General features: G+C 45.1%; 1 protein-coding gene, 1 long non-coding RNA gene, 1 other non-coding gene and 2 pseudogenes across 2 annotated transcripts; 2 read left to right on the top strand and 3 right to left on the bottom strand.

The window, feature by feature from the left end:
• The window catches only part of LOC116544601 (leukocyte immunoglobulin-like receptor subfamily B member 2), a 72,562-nt gene that overhangs the window by 36,546 nt on the left and 26,294 nt on the right, over positions 1-9,722 (bottom strand).
• On the bottom strand, positions 1,081-7,636 carry LOC116544614. The gene is made up of 2 exons (XR_004265978.1): positions 7,102-7,636; positions 1,081-2,418 (listed from the first exon to the last, which is right to left on the bottom strand). It is a non-coding gene; the product is annotated as an uncharacterized LOC116544614 (long non-coding RNA).
• On the bottom strand, positions 1,257-1,359 carry LOC116544637. Its single transcript, XR_004265982.1, has one exon. It is a non-coding gene; the product is annotated as a U6 spliceosomal RNA (small nuclear RNA).
• On the top strand, positions 4,705-5,725 carry LOC116544610 (annotated as a pseudogene).
• LOC116544605 lies at positions 7,779-9,465 on the top strand (annotated as a pseudogene).

Raw genomic sequence — 9,722 nt, 5'->3', positions numbered from 1 at the left:
AGGAAATTTAGCAAAATCAGGAAGACAATTCATAATCTGAATGACAAATTCAACAAAGATATAGATTAATAAAAATCTCAGAAATTTTGGAGCTGAAGAATTCAATGGAAAAAATAAAAAAATGTGGCCGGGCGCGGTGGCTCAAGCCTGTAATCCCAGCACTTTGGGAGGCCGAGGCGGGTGGATCACGAGGTCAAGAGATCGAGACCATCCTGGTCAACATGGTGAAACCCCGTCTCTACTAAAAATACAAAAAATTAGCTGGGCATGGTGGAGCGTGCCTGTAATCCCAGCTACTCAGGAGGCTGAGGCAGGAGAATTGCCTGAACCCAGGAGGCGGAGGTTGTGGTGAGCCGAGATCGTGCCATTGCACTCCAGCCTGAGTAACAAGAGCGAAACTCCGTCCCAAAAATAAAAAAAAAAAAAAATAAATAAATGTAATATACAATGTCAACAACAAACAAGATCAAGAAGAATGAATCTCTAAACCTGAAGATAGATCTTTTGAAATTACCCAGCCAGAGGAAAGTTAAAAAAAAAAAAAAAGAAAAATGTAAACATTGTAAACTTTCTTTAATGTTTAAATGGTTAATTATTGACTGAATGGTGAACACTATGAGTCTTAGGTTTTTGAGTACTTGATTTTGATGTCTTCTTCTAAAGAATGTCCTCTATTTTTTTCATTTATGTTATCATTTATAGCATCTAGAATCTCTAGGAGAGGAAACTTTTGACAGTGGAGATTTAGGATGACATGAACTAAAAAGACACGACAGGGCCAGGTGCAGTGGCTCATGCCTGTAATAGATGCATTTTGGGAGGCCGAGGTGGGCAGATCACCTGAGGTCAGGAGTTCGAGACCATCCTGACCACTATGGTGAAACCCCATCTCTACTAAAAATACAAAAATTAGCTGGGCATGGTGGCAGGTGTCTGTAATCCTAGCTACTTGGGAGGCTGAGGCAGGAGAATTGCTTGAACCTGGGAGGAGGCTGCAGTGAGCTGAGATCGTGCCAATGTACTCCAGCCTGGGCAACAAGAGCAAAACTCTGTCTTGAAAACAAAAACAAAAACAAAAACAAAAACAAAAAAAAAAAAAAAGAAGAGATGACCCAGACAACATTGATGGGGCATCACCAGGGTCTGCCCTGTCTGTTGTGGGCTGCACTTTTTCCTGCTCATAGTTCCATGAACCTCATGTTCATGTCTTTTTCACACTATAACCTCTTCCAGGTCTTTGCTGGACATATTAAAAAATATACACAAAATGCTTCAGGGAATTTAGTAACATACTTGTGCAGCTGCCATGCTAATCTTCTCTGTATCATTCCGATTTTGGCATATGTGCTGCCAAAGCAACAACATGCTGGACACATTTACCTAAAAATGAGCAAACAAAGCATATGGGTGTGAAAGAGGAAAAGTACAGTGTTCTCTGTTGTAATTAATCCTGAGGTTATCCTTGATATTTGCCAGCTTTGTTGTCTTATCACCCTTTCTAGATTCTGCTTACATTCTGCCATAGTTTGCATGAAAAACTCTGCTTGTCTAATCTATCAGCCCAGTGAAATAAACATAAAATTTCAACTGTGAGGAATCTGAGCACCTGATTATTGTGCCTGTCTCAGGCTTTCTTGTTGCAGTTGCCCACTGTGTTGGTTTCTTGGAGGTTGTCTTAACAAATTATTGCAAAGTATTGGCTAAAAGCCAGATAAACTTACTCTCTCAGAGTTCTGCAGGCCAGAAATAAAAAATCAAAATGTTGATATAATTTCTTTCTTCCAGAGGGAAGAAAAAACTTATGTGTCTTTTTCTTAGATTTCGGTCCTTGCTGGTAATTCTTAGCATTGCTTGGTTTACAGACTTCTCATTCTCATCTCTGCCTCCATCTTTTCATGGCATTCTGTTCTTCCCTGTGTGTCTTTTTCATATCTTCTAAGGATGTGAGCAATATTGGATTTAGATCATGCCCTAAGCCAGTATCACCACATCTCAACAAATTATACCTACAAGATCCTATTTCCAAATAAGTTCATATTCACAGCTACAAGAGGTTAGGATCTCAGCATACCTTTTTGGGGATACAATACAAACCCCAAGCCCAGGCATGGTTACCTCCAGTCATGGAGACTTCATCAGTTCCACAGCAAATTATCTAAGCTGCCCAATTACCCTCTCTTCACCAAATCCTCCTCATCATTATTTAAGAAAATTACCCAGGACAGTATAATCTCTTTCTCCCTACCTTCTGATATACTGTGATAAAGAAACCAAAGGAAACACCACAAAATCATCATTTTCGGTAAAGAGTAACTTTTGTGTTGTTCCTTCATAGTGGTTTCTTACCGGGCAGATCTTCCAACCCAGGGTCACCGAAAAGTTCAGTCACAGGACGTGCACATCTCCCAAGTGTGTCATCTGTAATGTTAGTGATAGATGCTGTTCGTTAATCTCTCACTTTACTCTTGAGTCCATGCATTTTACCTATCAAAACACATAGCATCATCTATCGTCTTTATATCATCTGCAACTTTTTATATCCCTATTTATATCTACCACACCATAACAGAACACCCAAATTGCAGAGTCTCATTCACAAACTGTTCAATACATCCAATTTTAAGAGGCCATTTCAATGTTCTCTGAGTCCCAGCAATACCAAACCACTGCATGGTACATAACTCTATCTCAGGTCATCCCCAGAATATTATGTGACCACGTTCTCATTCCCTTCACTGACTTCATGGGCATCTGGATTTTCAGTCTGAGAATAAGTCATGGGATATTTCGTTTAAACAAGTCAGACATTCTGAGTCTTCACAGACTCCTACAACGAGCTCAGTCAGACCCAATTTCAGTGCAAGCATTCTTCTAACTAATGAAGATTTGCTGCCCCCTCCTGAGTGGAATGTGTTTCATGTCATCAAGTTGCCACCAGGTGGATTGCTGGTCTCCTCAAAGGGTGGCATCACATCCAGATCTCTCTGCTAGTCACAGGTGAGACTTTCAGCTACAGTGGTGGCTACACAGTCCCTCATGAGAGGGAGTCACTGGTGTTGCATCCAGGCATGTCCTCCTTTCTTGCCCTATGGCAATTCCACTCATGGGTCCCTCCTGCTTGCATTGGGACTGCTGACCCCACAGCTGGATGGACTCCACTGCATCAATCCTGTACTCCACTTGGTGCCTTAGGGCCTCCCCCAGTTGTAGACTGCTCTTGCTTGCTTCTCAGGGATAGGCTCATGGTGGGGAGTAGAAATTTCTCCTGTCCTCACCTAGCCTCAGTTTTGGGGAATTTCCGTGTGTATGGGCCTGAAGGGTGGGGCTCTTTCAGTGTCTCTGTCCTCCTTCTCCTTGGCAGCTGGATTGTACCTGGTAGTTTTGGTTGATTTGGGATGGAATTTCCCATCTCTCTCCTTTGTATATCTATGTTTGTGGTTTCAGAAATTTTCTGCAGTACTCCTAGGGATAGAGGGACTCTTAAATCTACCTTCTTACATCCACAATGGGTTGTTTCCCATAGTGTGCGATTGGCAAGTTTTGCTGAACTTCTCCCAGTGACAAGTCTTTTTCTACACATGGGAGAAGTATCTGGGCAGCGGGTGAGATTTCAGACCATGCACAGTGGAAGGTAATCATGTCTGACCGCAAAGATTGGGTCTCCGCCTTACTCACAATCTATCTTATGAATGCCCAGTTGAGACCCCTGGAAAAAAGCCTGTGGGCGAGTGTTTAGTGCCCTTCTGTTTTAGGTTCCCAGAGATACTTGTTTCTTGGTGGCCAGCAAACATTAACTCTCCAGGAATTCATTACAATTTCATCTGATTCTTCCTTCCCAGCTTGTAATGCAGCCTCCTGCCCTCATGCGTTCTGCCTCTGTGGAGCTTGTCATGGCATCCTACTCCTCCTTGGCATTTAGGTTACTCAGTTGCTCCCAGAGCTCAGATTTCTGATAGTCTCAGATGAAATCTACATTATAGAGCTGTTCTGAGTTTTAGTCACGGTTAGGGACGCAGTGAAACTCTTTCCAGCTTCCCAAACCCTGGGCAGAAACCTGCATATAAATTATTTATTTATTTACGTGGTTATGTGATATAATTCACACCATATGAAATGCACCATTTTTTAGTGTACAGATAAATGGTTTTTAGTGTATTCACTATGCTGTGCAATCACCATCCCTACCCCATTCCACAGCATTTCCATCACCTCAGAAAGAACCCCCTATTTAGTCAGTCCTACTTCTCCTCTTCCCTCAGCCTTAAGAAATCACTATCACCTACATCTGATGGGGAGGAAGGCAGCAAATCACACTGCCACGTGTGTACCTATGCAACAATCTTGCATGTTCTTCACATGTACCCCAAAACCTAAAATGCAATAAAATAAATAAATGGGAGAAAAAAAAAAAGAAATCACTAATCTACTTTCTGTTTTTTTTTTTTTTTTTGAGATGGAGTTTTGCTCTTGTTACCCAGGCTGGAGTGCAATGGCGCAATCCTGGCTCACTGCAACCTCCACCTCCTGGGTTCAAGCAATTCTCCTGCCTCAGCCTCCCAAGAAGCTGCGACTACAGATGTGTACTACCATGCCCAGCTAATTTTTGTATTTTTAGTAGAGACGGGGTTTCACCATGTTGACCAGGATGGCCTTGATCGCTTGACCTCATGATCCACCCACCTCGGCCTCCCAAAGTGCTGGGATTATAGGCGTGAGCCACTGCACCCAGCCTCTATTTTCTGTTTCTATTGCTTTGTCTATTCAGGACATTTTGTAAAAATTAAATTTTACCAAATATATGCCCTTTTGCAGCTGTTGATGGGAAAGAAATGTTTACCATGAGGGAATTGGAGTTTTCCAAAGATAAAATTCTTATGGGGCCTGAGAAAAGCGGCATAAACATTCGTAACAAAAACAAATCTATCACAGTATATCATGAATCTGCCATTGTTGCATATTACACAAAGGATGAAATGCCTATCAACAAAGCTACAATCATGCCACAAGGGCCAACACTTGGACATGTCTTCCTGTTACCCAGTGTTACAGATGAAATGGAACTGGAGTCCAGTTGCTTGCACTAATGGATGCTAGCGTGGGGGCGAGAGTGGCAGAAGAGCTTATATTTGGAACCTACCATATTACAACTGGTACTTCCAGTGATTTTGATAATGCCGCTAAAATAGCAAGGCGGATAGTTATCAAATTCGGAGTTAGTGAAAGCTTGGAGTTATGACCTACAGTGATACAGAGAAACTAAGTCCAGAAACTCAATCTGCCATCGAACAAGAAATAAGAACCCTTTTATATGAACAAGTAACATTTTTTACCTTGAAAAGTCATGCAAAGGAGCATAAAAATCTACTAGAAGTTTTATAGACCTATAAGACTTTGGATGCCAGATATTCAAATTGTTTGTGAGGAGCAAATGTTGGAAGTGAGATAAGAACTCTCTTGATATGGATGCTTTGCTGGTTTTATTGCAAGAATATAAGTAGCATTGCAGTAGTCTTTTGCAATGCTTTCTCCTCATTCTTGACGTAGTATAATTTAAGGGTGCGAAACAGTTTGTCAATCTTTTGTCACATTTACCCAATTTTGGTTATTCTCATCATGACACCTATTGCAAATTAACATCACATGGCAAATATATATTTTTAAAAATAAAGAATTACCAAAACAGAGATATAGACCAATGGAACAGAACACAGGCCTCGGAGGCAACGCCACACATCTATAACCATCTGATCTTTGACAAACCTCACAAAAACAAGCAATGGGGAAAGGATTCCCTGTTTAATAAATGGTGTTGGGAAAACTGGCTAGCCATGTGCAGAAAGCAGAAAGTGGACCCCTTCCTGACATCTTACACTAAAATTAGCTCCAGGTGGATTAAAGACTTAAACATAAGACCTAACACCATAAAAACCCTAGAGGAAAATCTAGGCAAAACCATTCAGGACACAGGCACAGGCAAGGACTTCATGATAAAACACCAAAAGCATTAGCAACAAAAGCCAAAATAGACAAGTGGGACCTAATTAAACTCCAGAGCTTCTGCACAGCAAAAGAAACAATCATTAGAGTGAATCGGCAACCAACAGAATGGGAAAAAAATTTTTGCAATCTACCCATCTGATAAAGGGCTAATATCCAGAATCTACAAAGAACTAAAACAGATTTACAAGAAAAAAACAAACAAGCCCATTCAAAAGTGGGGGAAGGATATGAACAGACGCTTTACAAAAGAAGACATACATGAGGCCAACAAACATGAAAAAATGCTTATCGCCACTGGTCATTAGAGAAATGCAAATCAAAACTACATTGAGATACCATCTCATGCCAGTTAGAATGGCGATCGTTAAAAAATGTGGAGACAACAGATGCTGGAGAGGATGTGGAGAAACAGGAACACTTTTACACTGTTGGTGGGAGTGTAAATTAGTTCAACCATTGTGGAAGACAGTGTGGCAATTCCTCAAGGACCTAGAAATAGAAATTCCATTTGGCCGAGCAATCCCATTATTGGGTATATATCCAAAGGATTGTAAATCATTCTATTATAAGGACACATGCACATGAATATTCATTGCAGCACTGTTTACAATAGCAAAGACTTGGAACCAACCCAAATGCCCATCGATGATAGACTGGACAGGGAAACTGTGGCACATATACTCCATGGAATACTATGCAGCCATAAAAAACGATGAGTTCATGTCCTTTGTAGGGACATGGATGAACCTGGAAACCATTATTCTCAGCAAACTGACACAAGAACAGAAAATCAAACACCACGTTCTCACTCACAGGCAGGTGTTGAACAAGAACACATGGACACAGGGAGTGGAGCAACACACATTGAGGTCTGTGGGGCGGGGGCGAACTAAGGGAGGGACAGCGGGGAGGGGGGCGAGGGTGGGGAGTTGGGGACGGATAACATGGGGAGAAATGCCAGATATAGGTGATGGGGAAGAAGGCAGCAAGCCACATTGCCATGTATGTACCTATGCAACAATCCTTCATATTCTTCTCATGTACCCCAAAACCTAAAACGCAATAAAATATATATTTAAAAAAAAAAAAAAAAAGAATTACCAGGATTGCTCTCTCGTCGTTCACTGCAGGCTATACGCTCTGCATTCCGCCACGATGTGAGGCCTCCCCAGCCATGTGGAACTATCTCAGCTGCAGCCGCAGTTCCTTAGGATAACCTTCTCCAACCTCTCGAAGATACTCACCATGATTACTTGATTACTATGTTATACTAGACAAGACGTTCCAAGAAGAGAAGATCTGTATATCTCAGTCTCACTGTATGAGCAGCGGGTGGCTCTGCATCCGGCATGCTCAGTAAGAACAGTATTTACGAACAGAACGATCGAAGGTTGAACGACGGCCACCTACTTACCGAGCCTTCCGAAGGGGCGAGTCTACCGGCGGCGCGCGCCGTAAGACGTCACTTCCGTCGGAAAAACTCTCCTGAGGAACCGCTCAGATTCCTGTCACTTCCCACAGCATCTCCCTCGCGAACGTGGCGTTGCTGCCCTTCTTCGGCCAGGCCCGCCCAAGCACGCAGCCGCCACTTCCCACTCCTTTCGGCTGTCAGCCACCGCTGCTACTCTCCCCGGCTTTCCCGGGCTTTCCCGCCGCGTCTCCCCCAGCACCCCGGGAGCCTCTGTCCCCTTCCTTCAGCCTCCGCTGGCTCTGCAGCTCCGAGCCTCCGCGGAAGTCTCGTGCGGCGGCGGTGGCGGCGCTGGCACCTAATAGCCGGTGCCACCGCCTCCGCTGCCGTCTCAGTGCCGGCCCTTCCCAGGGACCGACGCCGGCTAGCTACTGTGGTCGCAGACTCCGGGCCCCGCGCTGCCTTGAAGCCCGCTCTGGTCTCAGGCGCCGCCGCCCGCCTACTTGCTTGGGATGCGGCCCTCCAGCGACTGGCGGTGCCTGGAGGCGGTGTTCTGGACGCCGCGACGGGCGGGCTGTCCGGTGACCAAGGGCACGCACGCTGCGCCCAGCCTTGGCGAAGTGTGCGCGCGACCGCGCGGGTCTCTGGGCCTGGTGTGGCGGCTTCACAGCCTGATCCAGACCCTGCGCGAGGCCGAAGCCGAAGGCCTACGGAAGTGGCCGAGCGGCTACAGCCGTTTACCCAGGCTCCCCTTGGAGGGGACTCGGGAACGCGAGGCCGAGCGGGAGGCAGAGGCCGAGCCGGCGGTGGAACGCTAGCAGGAGATTGACCGCTGGAGGGTCAAGTGTGTGCAGGAGGTGGAGAAGAAGCGAGAGCAGGAAGTCCGAGCAGCCGCTGATGGCCTACTGTCTGAAGTGGGGAAAAAACAAGCGATACCAAAAGAATGGTGGACATTCTTCGGGCTTTGGAGAAGTTGAGGAAACTGTAGAAAGAGGCTGCAGTGAGGAAAGGGATCTGTCCTCCAGCCTCAGCAGATGAGACTTTTGAGCATCATCTTCAGCGACTGAGAAAACTCATGAAAAAGCGCTCTGAACTATATGAAGCTGAAGAGAGCCCTCAGAGTTATGCTGGAAGGAGACCAAGAGGAAGAGAGGAAAAGGAAATTCAAAAAGAAACAAAAAGAAAATTTTACTTCAGAAACGTGAAATGAAGTCAGAGTTTGGGGATCCAGACGAGCTCCCACGTGCTCACCTCTTGGAGCCTTTCTGGCAGTTTTACCTCCAAGCTGAACACTCCCTGCCAGCACTCATCCAGATCAGGCATGATTGGGATCAGTGCCTGGTGCCATCCGATCATCCGAAAGGCAACTTCGTTCACCAAGGATGGGTCTTTCCACCGCTATCCAGCAACGACATCTGGGCAACTGCTGTTAAGCTGCTTTAGTAAAGATGCTCCAGTAGTGTGGTCCAGGCAATGCTTTTTCCAGCTAAATGTTAGCAATGCTGCCATCTTTTGCTGTAGGCTAAATCACAACTTCTAAATTCCATGTGCAGCCCCCTACCCTGAAGTTATGCTTTCCTTCTTGCTCTGTGCTGGCCAGAGGTGCCTCTTGAATCAGGAGATTAATGTGGTTCTCCAGGAAAGGACTTAAGTGAACTGAGGTTATTACCACAGGCAGTGAAGGACCTTGGTTCACCAAATTTGCCTTCGTTTTGAGGGGCTTGGGCCAGAATGACTTGTTAATTTACTCTAACTTTTGTGTGGTGATGGGTAAGTACACTGAAACACTCAATACAGGTGTGCGATGGGTAGATTTCACAGCTCTTCCACTAATAGTGAGTGTGAAGGCAAGCCTGATGCAGAACCTCCTGACCTTTTCTATCCGAAGAGCCCTTTGACTTCTAGGAAGAAAGGTCAAAAACATGTTATCTTCGGTTTTGTTAATCGCAGTTTTAGTGCAGTTTGGGGGACTGCTAATTAGGAAGATGGCAGTGGCTGTAGGTTGGGTTGCCAGAAAAGATGGTGGCCTAGTCTTAATCAGGTGGAGAATTAAGAAAATCTGAAGAGGCCGGGCGCGGTGGCTCAAGCCTGTAATCCCAGCACTTTGGGAGGCCAAGGCGGGTGGATCACGAGGTCAAGAGATCGAGACCATCCTGGTCAACATGGTGAAACCCCGTCTCTACTAAAAATACAAAAAATTAGCTGGGCATGGTGGCGCGTGCCTGTAATCCCAGCTATTCAGGAGGCTGAGGCAGGAGAATTGCCTGAACCCAGGAGGCGGAGGTTGCGGTGAGCCGAGATCGCGCCATTGCAC

Source organism: Sapajus apella, unplaced genomic scaffold (assembly GCF_009761245.1).
Source record: "Sapajus apella isolate SASKATOON/1434 unplaced genomic scaffold, GSC_monkey_1.0 scaffold224, whole genome shotgun sequence".
Classification (NCBI taxonomy): domain Eukaryota; kingdom Metazoa; phylum Chordata; class Mammalia; order Primates; family Cebidae; genus Sapajus; species Sapajus apella.
This window is presented reverse-complemented; position numbering and strand designations above follow the sequence as displayed.